General features: G+C 38.2%; 1 long non-coding RNA gene across 3 annotated transcripts; it reads left to right on the top strand.

Annotated features, from left to right (window-relative positions):
* Positions 1 to 9243: 9243 nt before the first annotated feature.
* On the top strand, positions 9244 to 10844 carry LOC136506227 (uncharacterized). Of its 3 annotated transcripts, none has more exons than XR_010771466.1 (4): positions 9244 to 9445; positions 9523 to 10493; positions 10569 to 10625; positions 10709 to 10844. It is a non-coding gene; the product is annotated as an uncharacterized lncRNA (long non-coding RNA). The 3 variants fall into 3 exon arrangements; XR_010771460.1 differs by having other exon boundaries at positions 9244 to 10262; positions 10348 to 10493; XR_010771454.1 differs by having other exon boundaries at positions 9244 to 10493.
* Positions 10845 to 11105: the final 261 nt, after the last annotated feature.

The raw sequence follows: 11105 nt of genomic DNA, 5'->3' as shown, positions 1-11105 counted from the left end.
GAACACAAAAATACTATAAAATATTTATAACATTAAAAAGAACACAACAATTTAGGGCTAGTAATAGGTTTGAGCCTCGAACCTGTGGTATTTTAGATGGCAGCATACCACCGGACAAGGAGAGGTAGCATATTAATCTACAACATTCTGTGTATAATGTTTTGACGGCGGGCAACTATATAATTCCAGTCCACCATCCTGCGATGGGCGACAGTGACTGTAGGCCCTGTCTCGGCCCTCCCTTGGTCCCTCCCTGCTCTACGGTTCTGCTGTTCTGGTATGAATACCAGCAGAATTTGGTTTGCCCTGAGGTCAACTTTGATCAAGGCTAAGACTGAGCCTGGGTTCATGTACAGATTAGTGGTATGGGTGAGAAATTAAAGTTTGCACTTGCATAGGAGCAACATATTCAATTAAAAAAGAATCTATATAAAGAATATTTGCTTCAATTTTGTTTGAAAAATTCAGAGTTTTTTTTAAATAGATTAATAAAGGAAAGGCAAAGAGTCGATCTCTTCACCTCACATACAAGTTAGGGGCACCTTTGCCATCACAACAAATCTATGATAGTGTTCAAAAAGTGAATAATACATTTAATTTCATTGACTACTAAATAGACGGAGGATATACTTAGTATTTGTTTAGGCCATGCTTGGTTGGGCTTCCAAACCTGCTTTTGCTTCTTCAAAAGCAAAAAGCCAACCAAAGGGGTACAACTCCACCCTTTTTTTGTGAAAGCTGATTTTGTGGCAGTACAAATTTCACAACAGGGTGAGAACGAGGTGCTTGCACCGGCTGTGGAGTTGTGAAAATCCATGAAATTACCCACTTGCCACATGTTATGAAGACATCATTTCATTTTTTTCTCATCTTTTCTCTATTCGGCCGAAATCGCGAAGGTCCGTGCCAGGGTTTCACCGGCGGCAGCGCATCTTCGGCCACCTCGTGGGCGACTACAAGCTCCACAGCTCCTTGCTAGAGCGCCACCCCTCGCCAGAGTGCCTGAGGAAGAAATGCGTGGAAAAAAGGACAAATATGTATTGGTTGGATGATACGTGGGGTTATGGATGACATGTGGGCCTACTGACAGCAATTTGCTAGTATAGTAATAGTCTTAAAATTTTATCTGTTTTTTTTAAAAATAAGAAATTAAAAATTCTAAAATCCCAGCTAATCATAAAAAATTCATAGAAATTTATCTGAGCTCACACTTACATGAAACTAGTTTTAAATTTTTGTCTGAACACGTCTTTGTCGTCGTAATGTCCGCTTAATATAAAGTTAAACCATACAATGCATGTTGAATATGCAATCACAGCTTGAATTATATTTTTACTTGAATTTTTTCTACATCCTCTATTTCATAATCTGGTCGAGTTTTAGATTTAGTAGACCATATAAGATTTACATAACTCAAAGCTAGGTTCCTAAGAATTTCATAAGATTAAATCAAAGTTTATAGCTTTTAAATGCATATTTTCTAGAAAAATATTTCATTAGTTTTTTGACAAAATCTTTCTAGTATTTTTTTTCCAAAAAATCTAATTGATCTCCCTAAACTATAAACATAGTCTGATTTACCTTTCGAGTTTTGATCGAACCAGGCAAATTGGATTTTCACAATAGTCGAGAGAGGTCAAATGGACTTTTCCCACTACTACAGCCTAGATTTGTAGGGGTGACTCATAAGCATTTGTAGGGGTAGCTCATAAGCATTTGTAGAGGCGGTTTTGCCAGCCACCCAACGGAAGCGTTGCTACAAATCGCTGATTTGTATGGGCGGCTGGCCAACCACCCCTACAAATCACATTTGTAGGGGCGACAACCTCCCCTATAAATCATTTTCCAGAAATGACGAATCTGGACAAAAAAAATAGCAAAAAAAAAATTAACCCGGGGAGGCCCCCACCGGTCAGCCACCCGCCCAGCCAGTAGGATACGAACTCGCAACCTCCCCCTTGCGCATACCTTCCTCTATCACTGCACTTCACACTCACTTATGTCAATTACAGATTTTCTTTCTCCACGTATTATCCTAAACCGAGTTTAAATTGATTGTTTGAGGCCCTAAACAAATTTAAATCATAAGGTTATCAACTACAAAGTTGTATAACTTTTCGAGATCTACAACTTTCATTTTGTTAGTTTTTCCATCCGAGGTCATTTACAAAATTTGAATTCCAAAATTGAGAAATTCAAACGTAGTTTTCTTTGAAAAGATGATTTCAAATAAAAAAGTTGTCAACTAAAAAGTTGCATAACTTTTTGAGATCTATAACTTTTCGTGTTTGATGTTTGTCCATCCGATGTCGTTTAAAAAAATTCAAATTTCATTTTTTTTAAATTCAAACGTAGTTTTCCTTGACAACTCCGCCTATGTTGTCTCAACATAGCAGGTCCTAAGCCTTGGTAAAGGAGCAGAATTGTGTTAGGCGTAGCGAGCCAACGTTAAATCTAGTCATTCTAATGGAGATGAAACCCGAAAGAAAATCGTTGGGGCGTAACCCTCTTAGCGACGCGCCATATCGGAACCCGGGTATGGTGTTAAATGAGCAAGGGCTGGGTCATCACCCCCGTGACGCGCTGTGTCGCGATCTAGGCATGGTGTCAAGTGATCAAGGATCGGGTCGTCGCATCCTTAGTGGCGCGCTATATCGGTGCCCGGGTGTAGTGAAAAATGAGCAAGGGTCTTCACATCTGATTCGACGGGTGCGAAGGATAAGGAAGCTAGTCGAACCAACTAGGATCCGTTTAGGCAGTTGGAATGTAGGGTCGCTTATAGGTAAGTTAAGAGAATTAGTTGATACCGCGACTAGGAGGCGCGTAAATATATTATGCATTTAAGAGACTAAATGGAAGGGTCAGAAGGCGAAGGAGGTGGACAATACATGTTTCAAGCTTTGGTACACAGGGACAGTTGTGAATAGAAATGGAGTAGGAGTTTTGATTGATAAGAGCCTCAAGAATAGTGTGGTGTAGCACCTGGTTTTAAGAACAAAACCAGATACACACCATATGTGAGCCCAGGAAGTCAAATCTCACATATAGCTACAAATAAGTGTAATATCAAAGGACAATACTTAAATACATAGCGTATTAGCATAAAGAGTATAACCTCAGAGTATAGACAGCGGAAAGACAACTCCGATCTTTAGGCGAAGACTCCAATACCACAGGGACAACTGACTGGTTGATCACAAGCCTAACCCCTTCAAACTCTAGCAATTGGTACCCATTCGGGATTTTTATCCAAATATATGAAAAATAAAGCAAGCGTAAGTACATGTCGTACTCAACAAATACAACATGGGGTTCATGAGGCTCAAAAGGCTGACACTGGTTTAACTGTGATTAGCTTTTAATGAGTCATGATTTTAGCAATTGAGTAGCAACAAGTTCATTCACAAGCCCATAAACACATGATCAGGTAAACATGAATAATGAATAGCATAAACAGTAATCATTAATGAGCATCTTAATCATCCATATCATTAGTGATCATCTATTCCGTAAATGTTCCAAGGCCGCTCGTGACTGTGAGCACGGCTGATATACCAGTTTTACACTCTACAGAGGTTGTACACTTTCACTGTGAGTCGTGATTTACCCTTTCGCCCGAGGTAGCTAATCTCTTGACCCACTTCCAAGGAAGGTCGGTAGGGTTCACTATGAAGCCTTTTAAAGGTTCGTCTAACAAGTTAGGGTCATTAGATTCACTCGGCAAACAGATGTAGAGCCCCCTTCCCGATGGCACATTGACATGCAGCCTATACACATGGGGACAGAGGCCGCTCTATACTCGATTCAGCAAGCCATTCTTACGCCAATAAAGGTAACCTCTAACAAGCTAGAAAAGGTCCTCATACTGAGCTAAAGGCAGAGCCATGTAGCCCTCACAGCTGTACTGTAAGTCCCAGATGATCACTTACAGATAAGTCCTTAGGGAGAGGAATCTAGAGCACCATGAATAGCCCAATGCTCTAACCCCTTGTTCCATTTTGCTAAAAGGCATCTTTTAGTGTTTATTGCATATACCATTAGTCAAGTTACAAGATCATGGTTGTAGTTGAGCAGTAGCATCAAACTACCCAATGCAATACCCTATAGGTGACAAGGTACAAGTACAAAAGACTAGAATATCCTTAGTGGTAGTCAAGGTAGACACATGCAGTATGAATTGAATGATTAAAGGTGAATAGAACAACAAGGAAGGTCACATGCTATACTTGCCTTAAGACACCGATCCTTCGGTAAGCTTTAATCTTCAATGTTCTTCTTTTTCTTCTTGATCACCACGTATATCTCACCGACTGGACTTAATCATAAAGCACCGCACAAGCATCTATATAATCATACATGAAGCAAACAATAGATCTAAATTAGAACAATACACCAATCATAAAATCAAGATGAAAAGTTTGTAAAACGAATCTACGTCTCGCTACGAATACATAGACGCAAAAAGCACACTAATTGGAAATGCGGTGAAAAAGATACATCTACCGAAAGATTTGCTCATAGGAGAAAATATAAAACTATTAGCTTCATGTGTTTTAAATATATAAAAACATATATAAGATATTTCATAGAGATTATAATTTAAGTCAAATTTGGATTTAATTTATAAAACTAAAGTGAAACAAATCATATTCTATTTATAAAATCCAGTTGCATAATTATTATTTAAGATATAATTCAAACCATGAAATTCTAGTATTAGTGACATGATAAATACTGTTACTAACACGTAGATCTTGATGCTATGAATCTAACGCAACTTGAATGGACTAAAACAGATCTAGGACGCAGAAGATATGATTTAAACAAGATTTCTTTTAATCGAATAATAGATTAAATCTAATCATGATTTTTTAAAAGTTAAAAACATACTGAACAGTAGTATGAACATGTAGATTATGAAATTATGAACCTAACGCAATTTGAACGGATCAAATCGGAGTTAAAACAGAAAAGTTATGGCTAAAACAAAATCAGTGGTAAATCTGTAAATAAGTGAAAACGTATTTTGGATCTAAACCGACGAAACTACGCTTTCCAAAGAGGAAAATAGATTCTGAAAAAGTGCTATGGGCTGCGGGTTTGAAAATAGAAAACTGGAGGGGCTCTTTTAAAACAAACCAGCGCCGCGCGGCGACGGCGATGGCGACGACAACGGCGACGGCGACGGCGACGGCGACAGCAACGGCGACGGCGAGAGAAAGAGGAGAAAAATATAATTTACTACACGAGGGATTTCCCAAACTAGGGGCTCCCCTAACGGTAGTTTTGGTGTACTTTGCCCAAGTAGTTGGTTGATATATATAGGAAGAAAAACTCCCCATATCCACGTCAACTAGCGATATGGTACTAATTGATGTTACCCCCTCCATATTTACTAATGGGCCTAAATAATCATTAAAGCCCATTAGTAAATAAATGCATGGGCCTTTAGGTTTTATTAGGATTATTGCACATGGGCTTTGAGCGTTGGGATAAATGAGAGATTTATTATTTTCGGAATTAATTAATTTCATGGATAAAATAATTCTAGAAAAGTCCAGAATTAATATTTAAGCCACGAAAAATACTCCGAGACCTCCGAAAATTTGGGGAAAATTCCCGGAGACACTTTGAAACATGATGAACCCAAATAAAGTATTTGGAGCTCATAAAAAGAATGTTGGGAATTTGGAACATAAAGATTAAGGTGAATGAGGTAAGAATTAAATTCCAAAAAGAATCTGGAAAATTCCTAGTGATAGATATTCGTCTCCTAAACGTTTAAAAAAACACACATTTTCACATAGAAACCCGAGGTGCGACCGGCATGAATGCAACAAACACGTTTCTATCTTATAATAAATTTTAAATTAATGAAATTTTTTATTTTCCTACATTTTCATGTGCACAAAAATTCACAAATAAATTATTTTAACTCTATTTTCAAAAGCGACAAATTTTGGGGTGTTACATGTGGTGGGAGTGAGAAGGCAAGGAGATAGGATTATCTTAGTCAAGCTTGTCATTGGTGATATGGTCTTGAACGTAATTAGTGCGTATGCCCCCTAAGTAGACCTCGATGAGAGTGCTAAGAGATAGTTCTGGGAAGACTTAGATGGCCTGATTAGAGCTGTACCCAGTAGTGAGAAGCTTTTTATAGGAGGAGATCTTAATAGACATGTATGTACTACAAGCGCAGGTTTCGAGGCAGTTCATGGAGGTTTTGGGTATGGTAGTAGGAATCAGGAGGTCAACCATGGAAGCCATTTTCTTAATAAGACAAATTATGGAGCGGTATAGGGAGAAGAAGAGGGACCTACACATGGTTTTTATTGACTTAGAGAAGGCTTATGATAAAATACCAAGGAATGTTATGTGGTGGGCTTTGGACAAACATAAAGTCCCAACGAAGTACGTCGGGCTCATTAAGGACATGTACAATAATGTTGTGACTAGAGTTCGAACAAGTGATGGAGACACGGATGACTTCCCGATTAGGATAGGACTACATCAAGGATCAGCTTTGAGCCCTTATTTGTTTGCCTTAGTAATGAATAAGGTCACAAGAGACATACAAGGGGACATCTCTTGGTTTATGCTTTTCACGGATGATGTAGTGCTAGTTGATAAAAGCTGAACATGAGTGAATCAGAAACTGGAGTTATGGCGGGAGACTTTACAGTCCAAAGGTTTTAGACTCAGTAGAACTAAAACTGAGTATATGAGATATAACTTCATCACTACTATTCAGGAGGAGGAAGATATTAGCTTAGAAGGTCAAGTAGTGCCTAGGAAGGATACCTTTCGATATTTAGGATCAATGCTATAGAGAAATGAGGATATTGATGAAGATGTTAGCCATAGAATCAAAGCAGGGTGGATGAAGTGGCGGTAATCATCTGGTGTCCTATGTGACAAAAGGGTACCACAGAAGCTAAAAGGCAAGTTTTATAGGACGGCGATTAGACCTGCTATGTTGTATGGTGCAGAATGTTGGCCTACGAAAAGATGACATGTTCAACAGATAAGTGTCGCGGAAATACGTATGTTGCGTTGGATTTGCGGTCATACAAGAAGGGATCGAGTTCGGAACGATGATATATATGATAGATTAGGGGTAGCACCAATTAAAGAGAAGCTTGTCCAATACCAGTTGAGATGGTTTGGACATGTCCAACGAAGACCTCCAGAGGCACCGGTGCGTAGTGGAATCCTAGGCCAGGATAGTAACGTAAAGAGAGGTAGAGGAAGACCGAAGTTGACTTGGGTAGAGAGAATAAAAGGAGACTTGAAAGGATGGAATATACCCAAAGACTTAGCCTTAGATAGGAGTGCTTGGAAGATAGCTATTCACGTGCCTGAACCTTGATTGCTTCTGCTGGGTTTCAACTCTAGCCTACCCCAACTTGTTTGGGACTTAAAGGCTTTGTTGTTGTTGTTGTAGTTTTTCTTGACAAGATGATTTCAAATAAAAAAGTTGTCAACAACAAAATTGTATAACTTTTCAAGCTCCACAACTTTCATTTTGATAGTTTCTCCATTCGAGGTCGCTTACAAAATTTGAATTTCAAAATTGAGAAATTCAAACGTAGTTTTCCATTACAGGATGATTTCAAATCACAAAGTTGTCAACTACAAAGTTACATAACTTTTCGAGATATACAACTTTTTTATGTTTTTCCATCCGAGGTCGTTTAAAAAATTCAAATTTCAATTTTTTGGAAATTCAAATATATTTTTTCTTGACAAGATAATTTCAAATCAAAAAGTAGTTTACTACAAAGTTGTATAATTTTTTGGGATCTACATCTTTCATTTTGGTTGTTTCTCCATCCGAGGTCGTTTAGAAAAATCTAAATTTCAAATTTGAGAAATGTAGTTTTCCTTGACAAAATGAATTCAAATGAAAAATTTGTCAACTATAAAATTCTATAACTTTCTGAGATCTACAACTTTTATTTTTGTTTATTTATTCGTCCGACATAGTGGTAGTAACATTGTTCATAAATTTTACATATCCCTCTTATAGTTTACGAAATTATAAGAGAAATATATAAATTTTGTGAACAATTTTATTACCACTTTGTCGGATGAAGAAATAATCAAAGTAAAAGTTGTAGATCTTGATGAGTTCTACAACTTTTATGTTCATGACTTTTTTAGCTAAAATCATTTAATGTTTCAAAACGACATTTGAAGTTGCTATTTTTTGAAATTCAAAATTCAAATAGATAAAACACAGTCACATGAAAGGATGGACAAAATAATAACTGTAAGAACACAATAAATTGATAGAGCATGATTTTTGAAAATTTTAAGAAAAAAGATCATCAAATTTGAAGTTAGTATGAGGGAGAAAGACTAGTTATAAGTTTTAGCAAAGATTAAAAAGAGAAATCAGAGTTCTTCAATAATTTCAAAATTAAATTTCAAACAATATTTTAAAGCAGTAAATGATTTCTAATGAAAAAATTATAAACAACAAGGTTTTATAACTTTTCAAGATCTACAACTTCTATTTTGGCTATTTTTCATCCGACAAAGTGATAATGACAAGCATTTGTAGGAATGGTTTAATATAGAGCCGCCCTAAAAAAAAAGAGATGTTGCTATAAATCCTTTATGTACTAGTGTTCCATTTAGACAACAAAACTTTCTATTCCATAGTTTAATTTCAATACAATGTGAATATTCTCGGAGATTATTACAAAGTTGATGGTACTTCCATATTCATTAACTTATGTACAAAAAAATATTTCAAAAACATACTCGTAAATGGATCTGATCCTTATTAGAAATAAAATGTGAATTGTGCGCTCATGGATATTCACTAACATACAAACCAGAAAATTCAAATCAGACTTTCTGATGAACGTTTTTTTTTTGCCGCCTACTGCAGTATGGAATAGTAAAACTTGCCGCCCAGTGGTAGTGATTTACTGAGGCCTTGTTTAGATACCACCCAAATTCCAAGTTTTTTCACTCTCTCTATCACATCAATTTTTAGCCGCTTGCATGGAGTATTAAATATAGGTAAAAAAATAACTAATTACACAGTTTAGTTGAAAATCACGAGATGAATCTTTTGAGCCTAGTTGGTCCACGATTGGACAATATTTGTCAAATAAGACGAAAGTGGTACTGTTCATCAGATTGAAATTTTTTCGCAATCTAAACGAGGCCTGAATTTTAATTTTACGCCTAAACTGCCCCACTCGTGAACTTGACGGTTGGCGCCTCGTCTGCAGATTACGGAAAAAGGGGATCTATTACCCTCCGGCCTCTCCCTCCCCCGTCTCCACATCCTCTCCCGCACCCCTTGACTCCTCGACGCCCAGGCATCAACCGCCCAATTCTTGGCCGCTCCTCCGACGGCACAGGCTATCCGATCCACTGGTCATCATTGCTCTTGTACGCAGAGGGCGGACATCTTCCCTTCCCATCGGTGAGCACACTTCACCTTCGTTCCATCTGCATCTACCTGTGTGAGAGGTACTGGGGGTGTCGATCTTCTCCATACAGGCTCCGGCCGTTCCTGTCACTGCGTGCGGCGAGAGGAGCGAGCGATCTAGCGGTAGATGAGGGGTCCTGGCTGATCTGGGGTTAGGGGCGGCGGCCGGCGGCCCGGCGTAGGCCAGGAGCGAAGGGTCCGGCGGGGGCGCCAGCAGCACGGAGAAAGTTCGGCCCACCGTCCGTTCGGCACTCGGCGGGCAGCAGCAGCCAGCAGGGGGCGGGGGTCTGGCGGTGCCGCGGCGGTCGACCACAGCGCAACAGGCAAGAGCAGCTAGGCAGCCAAAGCGCCCAGCGCCCGGCAGGCAACCCCGTGAACTCCTTTCCTCTTTCTCAATTTCTCTGCCAGGTTCAGTACTGTCAAAGATAAAGTATTGAAGTACGTACTAGGAATCTCGGTTAAGTCAAAATTAGAATTGGCCCCTCTACATTTTGTTCTGCTTTTCTTTGCACATATCATTTATTTTTAAACCTGCAATTTTATTCTTTAGTTCGTTTAAAAATAGATAGCGCTGCAGGATGTAACCAATAGAATGCAGTATAATCTCTTTGTCACATCTTTATGTCAATTTGAATATCCCCACATTTTGTACACATCACTATAACCAATAGAAGGCAAAAAAATAAATAGATTTGAATATCTTGTGCATGAAGATCGAAGGAAAGGAAAGGTTCATATGATAGAATTATGGGATGCTGCTCGTAAGAAAAAGAATAGGAGATACAGCACCAACAAAGTGAAGCTAGTAATGGTATATTTCTCTACTCCTAATTAATAACATGGATTTGAAATTGTTGTTACGATTATGTGACCTTCCTATATGCTTATTTCAATAGGATGCATCATTTGAGAAATTAGAAAAAAGAAAAGAGAAGAACAATTGTAACCTTTCAGCTAATGATTTTAACGAGGTGTTCAATGAGATAAGACTAAGAGTTCTGAAGGCCTAACTTTACTATGTGGTACCATAATGACGAACATGGTATGACTACGTTCCTCTTACTGTAATCCCTCATAGTATGGCTGAACTTGCTAAATCAATGATATGCTTTGATAGTGTCTACAGCAGAGGCCTTATAGAATTAATGCTCCAGCTCATAATCAATCAAGATTGGTATGTACTTGTTTCCTTGTTGTTTCAAAGCTAAATTAATTACAAGTTCCATGATCATAGCTTTATGTTTTACAAAATGGTAGAGCCAAATGGAAGTTATCTTATGTCACTAAGAAACAAATATGAAGTTCTAGGCAAAGGAAAGTTAGTGACTACGGATAGCACTCGAAACATTGATGGCACCATGCTTGGAAAAGAATTTGTTGGGGTTCATGTTGATGCCCTTGAAAATAATGGCAATGGGAACAATGGAGATGAGATGTTATCTAGACCACTCTATTCTATCAAAACTACAAGAGATGCTATTGGCTTGTTGTTGCTTGGCCCCGTTCACATGTAAGTTTTCTCTTATATTAAATGCTCTACAGTTTTGTAATTTCTAAAATTATACCATCTCTCTAAACACATGTCTTATTGTAGGTTAAGAGGCTTAAGAGTTCAACTCAAACTGCACAACTTGGTATGTTTCATTTTTGCGAG

Source organism: Miscanthus floridulus, chromosome 1, assembly GCF_019320115.1.
Source record: "Miscanthus floridulus cultivar M001 chromosome 1, ASM1932011v1, whole genome shotgun sequence".
Taxonomy (NCBI): Eukaryota; Viridiplantae; Streptophyta; class Magnoliopsida; order Poales; family Poaceae; genus Miscanthus; species Miscanthus floridulus.
Note: the sequence above shows the minus strand (reverse complement) of the source record. Positions and strands in the feature narration are given on the sequence as shown.